Raw genomic sequence first — 13,969 nt, 5'->3', positions numbered from 1 at the left:
ATAGTAGCCACTTAATAACTGATTGTTGATTGACTGAATAAGTTATTACTTGTATTATCCATGTGTCAGCCAGCACTAGGCTCACCACACTTGGGTTCATATGTGTGTGGGGTGGGGGCAGGGTTGGGGAAGACATTTTCTGATAAAAGTACCTGACTTGGCTTGAACCCCATCCCAAAAAGAAAATGGAAACGGAAACCTTTCTTTGCACATTAGATCAAATTCAAATCTAGACATCTGGTTTTCTACTGTGAAAATAGAAATCCAGGCAAACAACAGCATATCAATTAATTAGTAAAAAACATTTCACTGGAATGGAAACAGAACTGAAAACAATAGAAACATTCTCAGCATCCATTCCTCAAACGAATGACCTACTTACATGGCTTGGATTCTGGCACTACCTTTTACTAATTGTGTGAATGTGGGTAAGTCTCAACCTCTCTGAACCGCAGTGTGTTCTTCTATACAATGGGGATAAAACTTCTTGTAATATCTGCTTTGCTGAGCTGCTGTTAGGAGTAAACATTTTTGCAAAACTTGTAGCTCTGAATTGTGAATTATGATTATTATTATTGTTAATAATGTAAGGTGAATCTCCCTTGATCTTCTAAGCAACTTATTCATTTGGATGCCAGTAGCATTTTTCTAAGAAAAGAAGAAGGAAGATTTGGAATTGGTGGGTGGGGAGTAAATGGAGTTATGATGTTTTCAGGTCAGTGAGACAGAAAGACAGAGAGAGAGAGAGAGAAGGGGGTGAGGGGTAGAACCTAAGGGAGAAGAAATTCCTGAACATGAGCCACTGGAATAAAAAGAAAGAGGGTCCATTAGACAAAAAAGATTATAATATCCTAGGCTAGAAAGAAGATCAGGGTGTCAGTGTGACCTGGTTTCAAGACCCACCACTTCTGATGCTGGCTGTTTGACCCTAGACAAGTCATTTCATTTCTCAATACTTTGTGCAACTCTTCGGAGTTTTCTTTTTCAAAAAAAGTTGCTCTGCTACTCAGGTATGGGCGTTTCCTTACCCAGAGCTCGCAGCTCTGATGAAATTGCAGCCAGATACCAAAAACCAAACCAAAATAAAACAACAAAAAGAATGAACCAATGTGAGTCAGGGCAAGACTAAGAAAGACCAGCCCTAGTTTCATTTAGATTCTAGCAAAGACGAAGGATAGCTGTGACCAGACTTTTAAGGTTCCCTGTAACTTTATAGCTTCTCCATTATTTGTTATTTTGCATTTGTCTACTTCCTTGTAGTTTGAAGAGGTAAAAACCCTCAAAGAGGATTGTGAGCCTGCTTGTGGGAGAGGGGGGAAGTTTAAATGCCACTCCTTTGGTGGTGTGCCCGGGAGGAGAGGGACCTATCTGGGACAATGACAGAAGCATGTAGCAAGAGCAGGCTGGCCAATCTGCATGCCAATGCCCCCGGGGCTTTATTCTGGAAGGGTGGCTGTCACCAGCTAAGAACCTAAGAGGATCTCTGCTTATGGGATCAGTTCCAAACTCTCAGTCAGCCATCATCACCTCCACCTGACCCCAAGTACCTGTCTAACTCTTCCCTCTCTGTGTCCTAAAATCCCACCTTGGGTTAAGTCTTCTTAAGGCAGTTTACCTCCCACACTGTACTCATACCAACATCTTTTCTCCCCTTGTTTCTCTTCTCCCTTTATAAAGGTGTTTCCCCTCCCACAGAGTCCTCAAGTGCCCTTTTCACTACTGCTAGGGCAGCTAGGGAGTGCCATAGTGCCTGGAGTCAGGAAGACTCATCTTCTTGAGTTCAAATGTGACCTCAAACACTGAACTAGCTGTGTAATCCCTGGCCAAATCATTTCACCGTTTGCCTCGGTTTCTTCATCTGCAAAATGAGCTGGAGAAGGAAATGGCAAGCCACTCCAGTATCTCTGTCAAGAAAACCCCAAATGAAGTCACAAAGAGTCAGACATGACTCTTGCTTCTTTCAAGGATCAGTTTAGTATCCACTTAATTTTTACCTAAAATTTTTCCAGATTATTCCTAACTCACATGGACCTTTTAGTTGCTAGCACAAGTGCTTTGCATACAGCAACTTAAGCATTTTAGGATTTACAGAGCGCTTTTTTCTTTTTTTTTAATTGTTAAAGTTATTTCCATTTGGTAACTTTATTTTTTTAAATTAATTAATTTTGGTTTATCAACAATCACTTCCATAAGCTTTTTAAAAATTATTTTGATTTATCAACAATCACTTCCATAAGCTTTTGAGTTTTAAATTTTTCTCCCCCTCCCTCCCTAAGATGGCTTGCAATCTGATATAGTTTATACATATACATTCCCATTAAACATATTTTCACATTAGTGATGTTGTAAGTAAGAATTAGAACCAATTGGAGGAACCACCAGAAAGAGGAAACCAAACACAGCAGAAGAAAAAAATAGCAAATACTATGCTTCAGTCTGCATTCAAACACCATAGTTCTTTCTTTGGATGTAGATAGCATTTTTCATCATGAGGCCTTTGGAGATGTCTTAGATTCCTGTATTGCTGAGAAGGGTTAAGTCTATCAATATTAGTCATCTCACAAGGTGGACCCTAAGCTTTTGAGTTTTAAAATTTTCACCTCCTCCTTCCCCACCTCCCTCCCCAAGACAGTGAGCAATCTGATATAGTACAAAGTGCTTTTTTCACAACTCTGTGGGATAGGTAGTTTTAAACTATCATCATCCCCATTTTACAGATGAGAAAATGGATGTAACCCTGGGGAAAATGCCCCTCCCACAAAGATGTGGCCACGGAGAGGCTGGTTGTTGAGAAGGTGGAGGGAGGCTTTTGCTGCTTGTGGGCAGACATTACTTAGAGTTCTCCAGGACTTGGAGGCTTTCGACCTTGAAGGAATTTCCTTCTGGGAGAGGGCAGGCAGAAAAGCTTGGAGAAGAGAAAGAGAACGAAGGGGTTGAGTCTGGATGTACGCTCCAAGGAGAGCCTGAAGTGGGCTTGCAGCCCCTCCACCACCTCAGGCAGGAGCGGTAGGAGAGAACAGACTGGGAGGCCAGGTGCTGACCACAGCAGGGTGCGGGTAGCAGAGAGACACACAGAAAATTGGAAAGAGGCAGAGGAACAGGCAGCAGCTCCTGCTGAAACCTGGGACATGTGTCAGATGGCTGATGTCCAGACCCTTCACTTCCCTTTCTTCTTTGGAGACAGCCCAGGGAAACTTCCCTCCCTTTTACCTACTTGACCATATTTCTTTCTGTAACTACTAGGGAGGAGAAGACAGTCTTAGTCATACTGTAGCTTACTGTGCCTCTGTCTCTATTTTCATGCCATCTGATATTGCTATTAAAGTACACGTCCATTAATTATGACTTCTGCCCTAGCCAATAAAAGCAGTTTGGGGTTGAGAGAGATGAAGCTAACTCCAAAGGGAGAAAAAAAGTCCCCCGCTACAGACTAGAGTGGAAGTAAACCAGTTAAGGAATTTCTGCAGTTTTGAGTGTGCTTGAACAAGTCCATGACCACTAGACTGCTTATGATCCCAGAGAGAAATTTAACAAGGAGATGAGCCTGTAAGCAGAAAGGTGTTGAGGCTGGTGTGGTTTTGTCCGTGTGCTTTCTCCTTCTGGCACTGCTGCTGGAACCTAGTCTTGTTCTATACTGGGGAACTCCTAGCATCACTCAGCTCTGCTTTCATAGAGTCCCACCTCCATATGGGGGTGTCCTCTTCCCATCCTCTACTCTAAAGTTTATTTATTTTTCTTCCCAATTTAATTGTATTTTATTTTTTCCAATTGCATGTAAAGATAGTTTTTCAACATTCACTTTTAGAAGATTTTGAGTTCCAAATCTTTTTCTCCCTCTCTACCTTCCCTCCCCCCTCCCCAAGAAGGCAAACAATCATGCTGAAATTTAGAGAGAGAAATGATACTCCCTGGGTCACAAAAACAGTCAGTGCTAGAGCTAAGGCCTTGAACCTAGGGCTTCTGATCACAAGTTTATGCTCATCCTATTTGATGTTCAGTGTGTTAATGTAAACCACAAGAAACAGTAAGGGAGCATCTGCTCTAGGCTAGTCTCCAGGCCTTGGGCTTCTTCCTCTATAACAAGAAAGAATGGGATTACATGGTCTTTTAGGTCCCTCTCCAACTCCCATACTCTAGGATTCTATGAACTGATTTATTGCAATCCTTGACATGGCAATCATGCAGCATTTATACATACAGTGATTTGGTTACTGGGTGGGAGTGGGGCAAAGGTGGCAAGCTCCACCCACCCTTTTCACTCTTGCTCCATAGGTGACTTATATGGATGGAGCTATCCAAGTGGCATCATGGAGGTTGAAAGAAATCTCCACACAATCCTACTGAGTTCCTTAGCAGCTGGGGCTCCTAGGATGCTTTCTAGGGATCCAGGCTGCTAATCAGGGGAGAGTTAAGCATTAAAAGGAATTTTCTGACCAATTCAAATAAGATTTTAGACTGAGAGTATCTAAGTGGCAGCAGAGGAGTTCAGTTCAAAAGAGAGAATTAGATGTCTAAGGGTCTCCTGGCTAGTCAGCTGACTACATGTAGTTAGTTAGGGCTGTTGTTGAGGCATTTTAGACACATCTGACTTTCCAAGAGCCTGATTGGTATTTTCTTGGCAAAGATACTGGAGTAGTTTGCCATTGCTTTCTCCAGCTCACTTTACAGATGAGGAAACTGAGGCAAACAGGGTTAAATGACTTGCCCAGGATCACACAGCTAGTAAGTGTCTGAAGGCTAGCTATGAACACAGGTCCCCCTGACTCCAGGGTCGGTGCTCTATCCACTTTGCTACATAAAAGTACTTGGATATTTCTGGGACTCTGAGCTAAAGCAGAGGGGTCAAACACATAGCCCTGCAGACAACACTCCCAAGTGCCCTGAACCAGATTAAAATATGATTGGGAAATATTTAACAAAACAAATAAAAGTATGACAAAACATAGATAATAGTAATATAAGGTTTTCAAAGCCAATACATGTCTGCAGGGATCCTTATTTATGGTTTTGTGTTTGAGATGGGCACCACTGAGCTGAAGGAGCTGAGATTCCAGCAAGCTGTAGTTGTAGTTAAGTAGAGATACTGAGAACAGCTCAATGGCGATCCTAAAAGAGAAAAAATGTGGCCAAAAAAAAAAAAAGGAGGAGGAGAAGAGGAACACAACAACAATGACCCCAGCTGGGTGCAGAAAGAAATTTGCAAGCCAAGGACACAACCAGAGGACAGGAGTGGCTAATCATCATAGTGAGAGAAGAGATCCAGTAGGAATACCATGTTAGAAGGTGAAGTTTGCCTACCTACTATTTCCTGGCCATGCATGTTATCTGGCCACACAATTTCCTTTTCCATTAGTATCCCATGGGATAGCGTACCCCAGTGTATATGGGGAGAGGGAATCTTTCTTCTTAATTATTTTGCTAGACTAATTAAATGTCCTATTTTTTAAACTAATATGTCATCTAGTTGGCTGATAAAAAACCAACACATTGGTAGGGACTTGAGCTGTGGATCTAAGTGGATTCTAACTCATAATATGCCTTGAACTGGGGTTACTTTCAAGAGACTAATTAGGGGCCGCTCTGTGCAGCTGATGGCCCTCTGAGTAAATTCCCACATTTGGTGGCAAAGGCTTCTCTAAATGCGTCAGTATTTGTGGTACAGAGGGGTAAAAAGAGGAAGCACACATAAAGCTTGTGCATCTGAAAGAAATTTATTAAAGAAAATTCTATACAGCTGGCTTTGGGAGGACAAAAGATAGGAGTTAGATGCTACAATCCTCAAAATCTGTGCTCAGATTGGGGTGATGTTGTGGTCCTCCAAGATGGCTTCCCCAATTTCCCAGTCCCATCTCTGTCATATGTTACAGATGTTCTCTCCTTTGGGGGCGGGGGTTTAGGAGGGTGATTGGGGAAGAGCAAGGTATTCTATTATCTTCCCTCCTAGAGCTACTCTTGGGGACCTTTAAGAGCAGTAACTAGTTGAATGAAATTAAGAGTATTGCACTGGAGTATTTCCTAATTTATTCAAGGGGCAGCTAGGTGGTACAATAGGTAGAGTGCTAGCCCTGGAGTCAGAAGGACCTGAGTTCAAATCTAGCCTCAGACACTTACTAGTTGAATGACCCTGGGCAAGTCACTTAACCCTGTTTGCCTCAGTTTCCTCATCTGAAAAATGAGCTGGGGAAGGAAATGGCATCTTTGCTTCAGCATCTTTGCCAAGAAAACCCCAAATGGGTCATGGAGTGTTAGACACAACTAAACATCAACAATAACAACTCTGAGTTCCAGTTTCATCCTTTGTAAAATAAAGTGGTTGGACTAAATGATCTGAGGGCCCTTTCTACAGTACATCCATGAACCATTTCTACCACTAATGAAATAAAACAAATGATTCTCACCCCTCTAAAACTAAAATATTGGGTGTCATCTCTTGAAAAAAAAAGAGATTGAGACTTTCTCTGCTGGTTTCAAGGGTGAAAGCAGAAGAAAACAGTAAGCAACTTTAGGTATACAGGATAGTTACTAATTCTAAATTGCTTAGTCAGAACCAGGAAAATGGTTTTAGGCTGTTCTCAAAGGCCTTTGTTGATGGCACTCATAACTTTTCCCCTTAGTATTCTACATATAAATGCTTGCTTAAATTCTATAGTGGAGGAGAAATAAATTTCTAATATACAGAGATTCTAACAAGGATTTTCATTATTAGTATAGTGATATAGGAATATGCTGGTAAATCTTTTTAACTCTGAAAAAAATATGAGCATGACACACCTTTAAGTTTAATCTGTATTATTAGCATTTTTCTCCATCACTTTCTTAAGTCTAGAAAGCAAACACACTAAATCAAGGACTAGGAATACAAAAAAAGGCAAAAAAGAGTCCCATCTTATAAGGAGCTCACATTTTGATGGTGGTGGCAACAAATGAAGATCTGTGCACATAGAAGATATATACAGAGCAGATAAAAATAATCTGAAAGGGCATTAACAGCTGGGGGCCAGGGGAGGTCTGGGAAAGGCCTTTTGGAAAAAATAGGTTTGGGGACAAATCTTTTTTATTTTTTAAAATCCCCCCCCCATTTAGTAGTATTTTTCCCCAATTACATGCCAAGATAGTTTTCAACATTCACTTTTATAAGATTATGAGTTCCAAATTTTTTTTCTCCCTCCCTCCCCTCCCCTCTCCCCAAGACATCATGCAATCTGATATAGGCTATACATGTACAATCATATTAAATATATTTCCACATGAGTCATGTTGTGAAATAAGAATCAGAACAAAGGGGGAAAACCATGAGAAAGGAAAAAAAAAGAGATCTGTAGGTGTCCGTGACTGTGTTTATTTTCCAGTCGAGTATGAGAGAGATAAAGAAATACCGTGGGCCAGGTGGGAGACAGGTAAAGGACCAGCTCTGTTTATTAATCTGAGGTTAGGGTTTTTATACATCGTTTGTAGGAACAGAACCCAGAGTAGCAAAAAGCAAAGTATCAACAATTATTTTTCTTGTGGGAACAGTAACCAGGGGGAGTCCTCCCTTGAACTGTTTCCTCGTCTCCTGTAATCTTCAAGGTCCTTCTGTTCGCAAGAGAGACAGAGCAAGGAAGGGTTGGAGAGCCCACATATCTGACTTAGGCAGCCATTGGCTAAAGGTAAAACCTGGCCTGGCCTGAATCCTCTGACTCAGTGCTGGCCCTCGACAGTATTTGATCTGTATTCAGACTCCACAATTCATTCTCTGGAAGTGGATAGCATTTTCCATCATGAGTCCCTTGGAATTGTCTTGGATCATTGCATTGCTGAGAAGAGCTTAGTCTATCAAAGTTGGTCATCTCACAATGTTGCTGTTACTGTGTACAATGTTCTCCTGGTTCTGCTCACTTCACTCAGCATCAGTTCACGTAAGTCTTTCCAGGTTTTTCTGAAATCCATTGAGCCAAATCTTGAAGGAAGCCAAAGAAGCCAGGAGATGGAAGTGAAGAGGGAAAGCATTCCAGGCATGGGGGAAGCAGGGAGAGACAGCCAGTGCAAAGGCATGGACACAAATAAATGGTGGAGCATCCTATTCAGTGAACAGCAAGCAGACCAGTGGGTTGGTTTGTAGAGTGCATGGAAAGGATGAGAGTATAAAGAGACTAGAAAGGTAGGAAGGGGCCAGGTTGTGAAGGGTTTTAAATGTCAAATGGAGGAGTTCATTTTTGGCCTGCACCAAGCTTGTGCCTGTGTGAGCAGAGAGAAGAGACCTATAGATGAGTTGTTGTGAAGGTAGGAAGGACAAACGGACATGAGGTCATCTAGCTCAACCTATACCTGAAGGAGGCATGGCTTCTACAACATTCCTGACACATTGAGCAAGGGTATTACCACAAGAAGGCTCTAAAGTCTCTCTTCTCATCTCTCAAATACTCAAATGATTCTCCTTGGTGTGGGTAACACATTCCAGTGATGCAGAGCACAAGCTATCCACACCTGCTTATCCAGTATCATCCCAGAAGTTTGACACAAGAGGTCCACCTATGGTGATAGGGGCCTTTCTTCATTTCTCTTGACATGAGAAGGAGTACAGTGATCCCTCACTTTCCCCACAGAATCAACCCATCTTTTTTTTTTTCACTCATACATGTCTTAGGTTTTACCTTATTTTATTCCACTTCTCTTTATAACATGAAGGCAGCTAGGTGGTGCAGTGGGTAAGAGCGCTGTTGTTGGAGTCAGGAAAAACTGAGTGCTAATCCTACTTCAGACACGAGCTAGTTGTGTGACCTGGGAGAGTCACTTTAACCACTGCTTGCCTCAGTTTCTTCATCTGTAAAATGGGGATAAAATAGCATTTACCTCACAGAGCTGTTATGATATGGAATTTGCTCTGCTGCAGACCTTAGGGTGTCAGCTTTAAGGATGTTAGCTGTTATTATTAACTTCAGGTTTGTAATATACTCTGATCTGTCCATACCCACTGTGTGGCTCTTTGTTGCCCTTGGGGTGCTTCTCAGATTCAGTTCTTGGGAGGCTGTAATATTCTATGACTTGAAGCCATAGAATAGCACTGGAAGAAGAAGAAGTCAAGACATCAGCCATCACATCATGATGTCGTTGGTATTCTTTGAAAATGAAGGACAAACAAACAATTTCTGTCTAGGGTAGTACCATCCTCCCACTCACCCAGGCTTGTAGACCTGGAGTCATTCTTAGTTTTCCCTTCTCTCTTTTCCCTCATATCCTATCAATGACCAAATCGTATCCTTTCTACACCCACAACATTTCTTACATTTATTGTCTTCCTTTCATTCACAGGGCTACTTCCTATGTTTGAGTTCTCTACGACTTTTAGTTGGATTATTGCAATGGGTTTCTAATTAGTTTCCCTGCTTGCAATCTCTGTCTTCTCCAATCCATCCTCTACACAGCTGTGATATTCTTTTTAAATTTTTAAAATTTTTATTTTTATTTTTTGCTTTTTGGTGAGGCAATCGGGGTTAAATGACTTGCCCTGGGTCACATAGTACTAAGTCAAGTGTCTGAGGTCACATTTGAACTCAGGTCCTACTGAATCCATGGCCGGTACTCTATCCACTGCATCCCCGTGATATTCTTAAAGCACAGAACTGACCATGTCACTCTGTTAAGAAGCTCTTTTGCTCCTGGGACATCACAATTCATCTTTTTGGCGTTTAAATATCTTTACAATATGGCTCCTGCTATACTGTATGTTACCTCCAATCATGTATTCTACATTCCACTCAAACTAGTCTACTTGGTGTTCCTTAGTACGTAACATTCTTAGGGCCAGGCTAACTTAGGGGACAGAGAGCCGACCTCAGAGTCAGGAAGACCTGGGTTCAATTTCTACCTCTGACATACTAGCTTTATGACCCTGGGCAAGTTAACTAACCTTTCAGTACTGTAGACAACTCTCTAAGATTATATATTGCAGAAAAGGTGCCAACATGCACTGATAGAAGAGTTTTCTAACCCAAATCTAGTCCTAATCTCTGTCCCTGTCTCTATACCTTTGCTTTCCCCTGTGCCTGGAATGTACTCCTTCCTTGTAGAATTTCGTTCAAGGCTTAGTTCAAGTGATATTTCCTAAAGCAGTCTTCACAGATCCCTCCCATTACTAATAGGGCTTTCATTTTTGCATCCCTAGGGTAGGGAGTTAATAAATGTTTGTTGATTAATTTGAATCAATGAATTTCATTTGAGTCTCACAACGGTAGGTAATGCATGCATTATTATTCAGTTTTACAGGTGAAGAAACTGAGGCTCAGAGAAGTTAAGGGAGTTGCTCTTGGCTACCTCCTTAGCAAGTGTTTAGTGCTTAGAATATAAATAGGAAGGGTTGAAGGGAGCCTGGAAAGATGAAGGTTGGGTTAGGGGCAGAGAAACACTTGGGAAAGACATGGAAGTCCTGAGGAATATAGTAAGGAGTCTGGCTTAGCAGTAGAACTAAGGGTTCCTAGGAAGCGAGGTTGGAATAGGAAAAGTGAGGCCAGATCACAGAATGTGTTGAAAAGCAGGCAACATACAGGTTCCATACAGGATCATTATGATCTCCATTAGTAGCTCAGAGGGTCATAGATTTATAGCTGGAATGGATCTAAGAGGCCAGCAAATTCAAATTCCATATTTTACATATAAGGAGCTAAGGCCCAGAGAGATATAGAGACTTGTCTAAGGTCATACAAGGTAGCATAGCTAGAATTTGGACTCTTGTCTTCTGACCCAAATCCAGAGCCCTTTTCTCTGTCCCCCTTTGGAAACCAGAGGGGCAGAGACAGTATCTTTACTGTAATGGTCGTCATGGGTAAGAAGGGTCGCAGAACCACAGGATCTCAGAGTTGGAAGAGTCCTAAGTAGTCAAATGGATCAATGTCTACCTGAACAGAAGCCTCTTCCTTCTTTTCTTTCTCTATAATAATAGCTATAAAAGCTAACATTTATATAGTGTTTGCTTTGTGCCAGACACTGCTACGCACTTTTGAAGTGTTATCTCACTTGATTTTCACAACAACCCTGGGAGGCAGGTGCTATTATTATCCTCACTTTACAAACAAGGAAACTGAGATAGCAGTTATGTAACTTGCCCGGGATCATACAGCTAGTAAGTGTCTGTACCCAGATTTAAACTCAAGTCTTCCCGACTCCAGACCAGGTGTTCTATTCACTTCTCCTTCTATGTAGGTATCCATGTATCTATTTATGTATATATGTATGTATGTATGTATGTATCTCTCCATTTCTGTCCTCTCTCTGTCTCTCCTCTTCCTTTCTATCTCTCTCTTCTTTGTCTCTGTCTCTTTGTCTGCCTCTGTCTGTCTATATGTCCATCTGTCCATCTCTCTCCCTTTCTCTCTCCTTTCTCATTTTCTCTCTTTTTTTCCCATACCCCCAGCTCTTCTTCTTCTTTTTTTTTTTTCAGTTTTAGATACAGTGGGTAGATTGCTGAACTCGGAATCAGAAAAAAACTTGTATTCAAGCTGTGGGCAAGTCTCTTAAAAGTCTGTGTACCTCAATTTCCTCATCTGTGAAATGGGATAAAAAGAACATCATAGCACCTATATCACAGAGTTGTTTCAAGAATAAAATGAGATAACATATGTAAAGAGATCTGCAAACTTTAAAGCACTGTATACATGTTAGCTATTATCTATCTCTTCATAGCCATCTTTCCTAAAAATTGCTTCCTGGTCCTCCTAACCCCCCCATCCCCACCCTGTTCTGGCTCCCCCTACTGTTTGAACAGCAGACCTGCATGACAACATGTTTTTTTGGCAGAGAGTAGAGTGGGGGCAATCCCCTTTTCTCCTATGATTCTGGTAGAGGTGCAGGGATTATATTCCATCAAGTTGTTCTTGTCTGTGATGGCTCTCTACTCTTCCAGGATAGGGGCTGGCAGGCTTAGCTTTACAAAGACCATTGGCAGCGTGGTCAGTCCCTGGCCAGCCAGTACATTATCATAAAGGAAATTTCTTTAAACTTCATAAAGTGGTAATAAGCCATAAACATTCATCCATAGATATGTCTTTATACTTCATTTTAAAACACACCTCATTTCTGTTATCTGGTCTCCTTCTGTGATTTTATCAATTGGTTTGGGGGAGGCAAAAGATGAGAAGAATCAAATGATCAGGACTAACTCCCTCCCACCCCACATGGACATGATAATACTGGCAATGCCTTCCTGTCAGGGGTTGAGACCAAACTGAAAAATCTTAAAATGCTACATAAATGTGCGGAATTATGATTAATTAGTTCTGTCAAGTGGAAAAGGCCTTAGATAAGGAGTTAAGGAGACCAGGGTGGAATTCCTGACTTTTGTCATTTATAACTAGGAATGTATGACTTTGGGCAAACCTCTTTGTTCATCGGGGATTCCTATTTTATTTATCTGTAAAGTGAGTGGTTTGGATGATCAGCTCTTCACTAAGGTTCCTTAGAGTGCTAATATATTACAGTAGTTTTTCTTATCTTTTATAAACTTGAGAAAGATGTTGTAGCTAGGGAGGTGCTCTAGAACCCAGGAAGCACTGGGTTCAGTACCTGCCTCTGACACATGACAGTCCTGTGACCCTGTGCAAGACACTTAATCTTGAAGTATTCTAGGCAACTAGGGTAAGACTGGAGAAGGTGCTAAACTACATTGAGAAAGAAATTTCCTTACCTGAGAGTTTCCTACAACAGTGATACCACAGGTCCAGTCCATATTCCATTTTAAATGTAATGAATGTAAGTAAACTTTGTTACTATAAACTTTCATTACTTACAGTTTCATTTTTTAAAAATGTATAGTTACTTTCAGATTGTAAGATTGTAAAAAAAAATAATTGTCTATCTCCCTTTCTGTACCTTTTTCTTAATTTTTCCCTAAATTTTCTTGCTTTAATTATTCAGATGATGTAATTGCCAAAGGGCAGGCCTTGTAGTCAAAAACAGCTAACTGCAAGGCCTACTTTTGTCAGTTGTGTGGTAACTCTTTAAGACTGAATTAGATAATCAGAGAAATGTATATTAAAATAATTCTGAGATGTCATCTCATACCTATAAGATTGACTAAACTGACAAAAAAGGAAAATGACAAATGCTGATGGGGCTGGAGAGGGATAACAGGAACACTAATGCATTGTTGGTGGAGAACATCGTCCGGCCATTCTGTCATGCAATTTGGAACAACGCTCCCCAAACTATAAAACCGTGGATAATCTTTGACCCATCAATCCTTCTACTAGGTCTATATCCCTGAAGAGATCAAAGAAAGAGGAAAAGGATCCATATGTGCAAAAATATTTATAGCAGCTCTTTTTAGTAGCAAATAATTGGAAACTAAGGGGATGCCCATCAGTTGGTGAATGGCTAAACAAGTCATAGCATAAAAATGTGGTAGAATACTATTGTGTTTTAAGAAACGATGAAAGAGATTATTTAAGTAAAACCTGATGGAACGTGAAGTAAGCAGAATCAAGAGAACAATTTGTATAATAACAACTATATGTGAGAACAATGAATTCTGAAAGACTTAGGAACTCAGACTAACATGGCGACCAACCACAATTGCAAAGGACTCATGATGAAACATTCTCTATCCAACTCTAAAAAGAGAAGCGATGAGTGCAGATCAAAGCATATATTCTGTTCCTTTGGAGGTAACGAATGGGGGAATTTGTTTTTCAAGACTATATCTATTTGTAATGACATTTGATTTTTTTGCCTTATCATTTTTTTAGGGAGAAGGGCTAGAGAGAATTTGGGACTGAAAGTAAAATTAAAATGAAAAAATAAAAAAGACTGAATTAGGATTTACTAAATTGAATCAGTGGATTCCAGAGGAATATTTCATGGGAGGGTGTTTCCACAGGATTTCTCAGAAATGGATGAAATACTTATCCCACTCTTATTAGATGTCTCCCCCATTAGAATGTAAGCTCTTTCAGGATGATTTCAGAAAAACCTGGGAAGACTTACATGAACTGATGCA

The sequence above is a fragment of the Phascolarctos cinereus genome, unplaced genomic scaffold (assembly GCF_003287225.1).
Source record: "Phascolarctos cinereus isolate Bilbo 61053 unplaced genomic scaffold, phaCin_HiC Scaffold_726;HRSCAF=1367, whole genome shotgun sequence".
In the NCBI taxonomy this organism is placed as follows: domain Eukaryota; kingdom Metazoa; phylum Chordata; class Mammalia; order Diprotodontia; family Phascolarctidae; genus Phascolarctos; species Phascolarctos cinereus.
Note: the sequence above shows the minus strand (reverse complement) of the source record.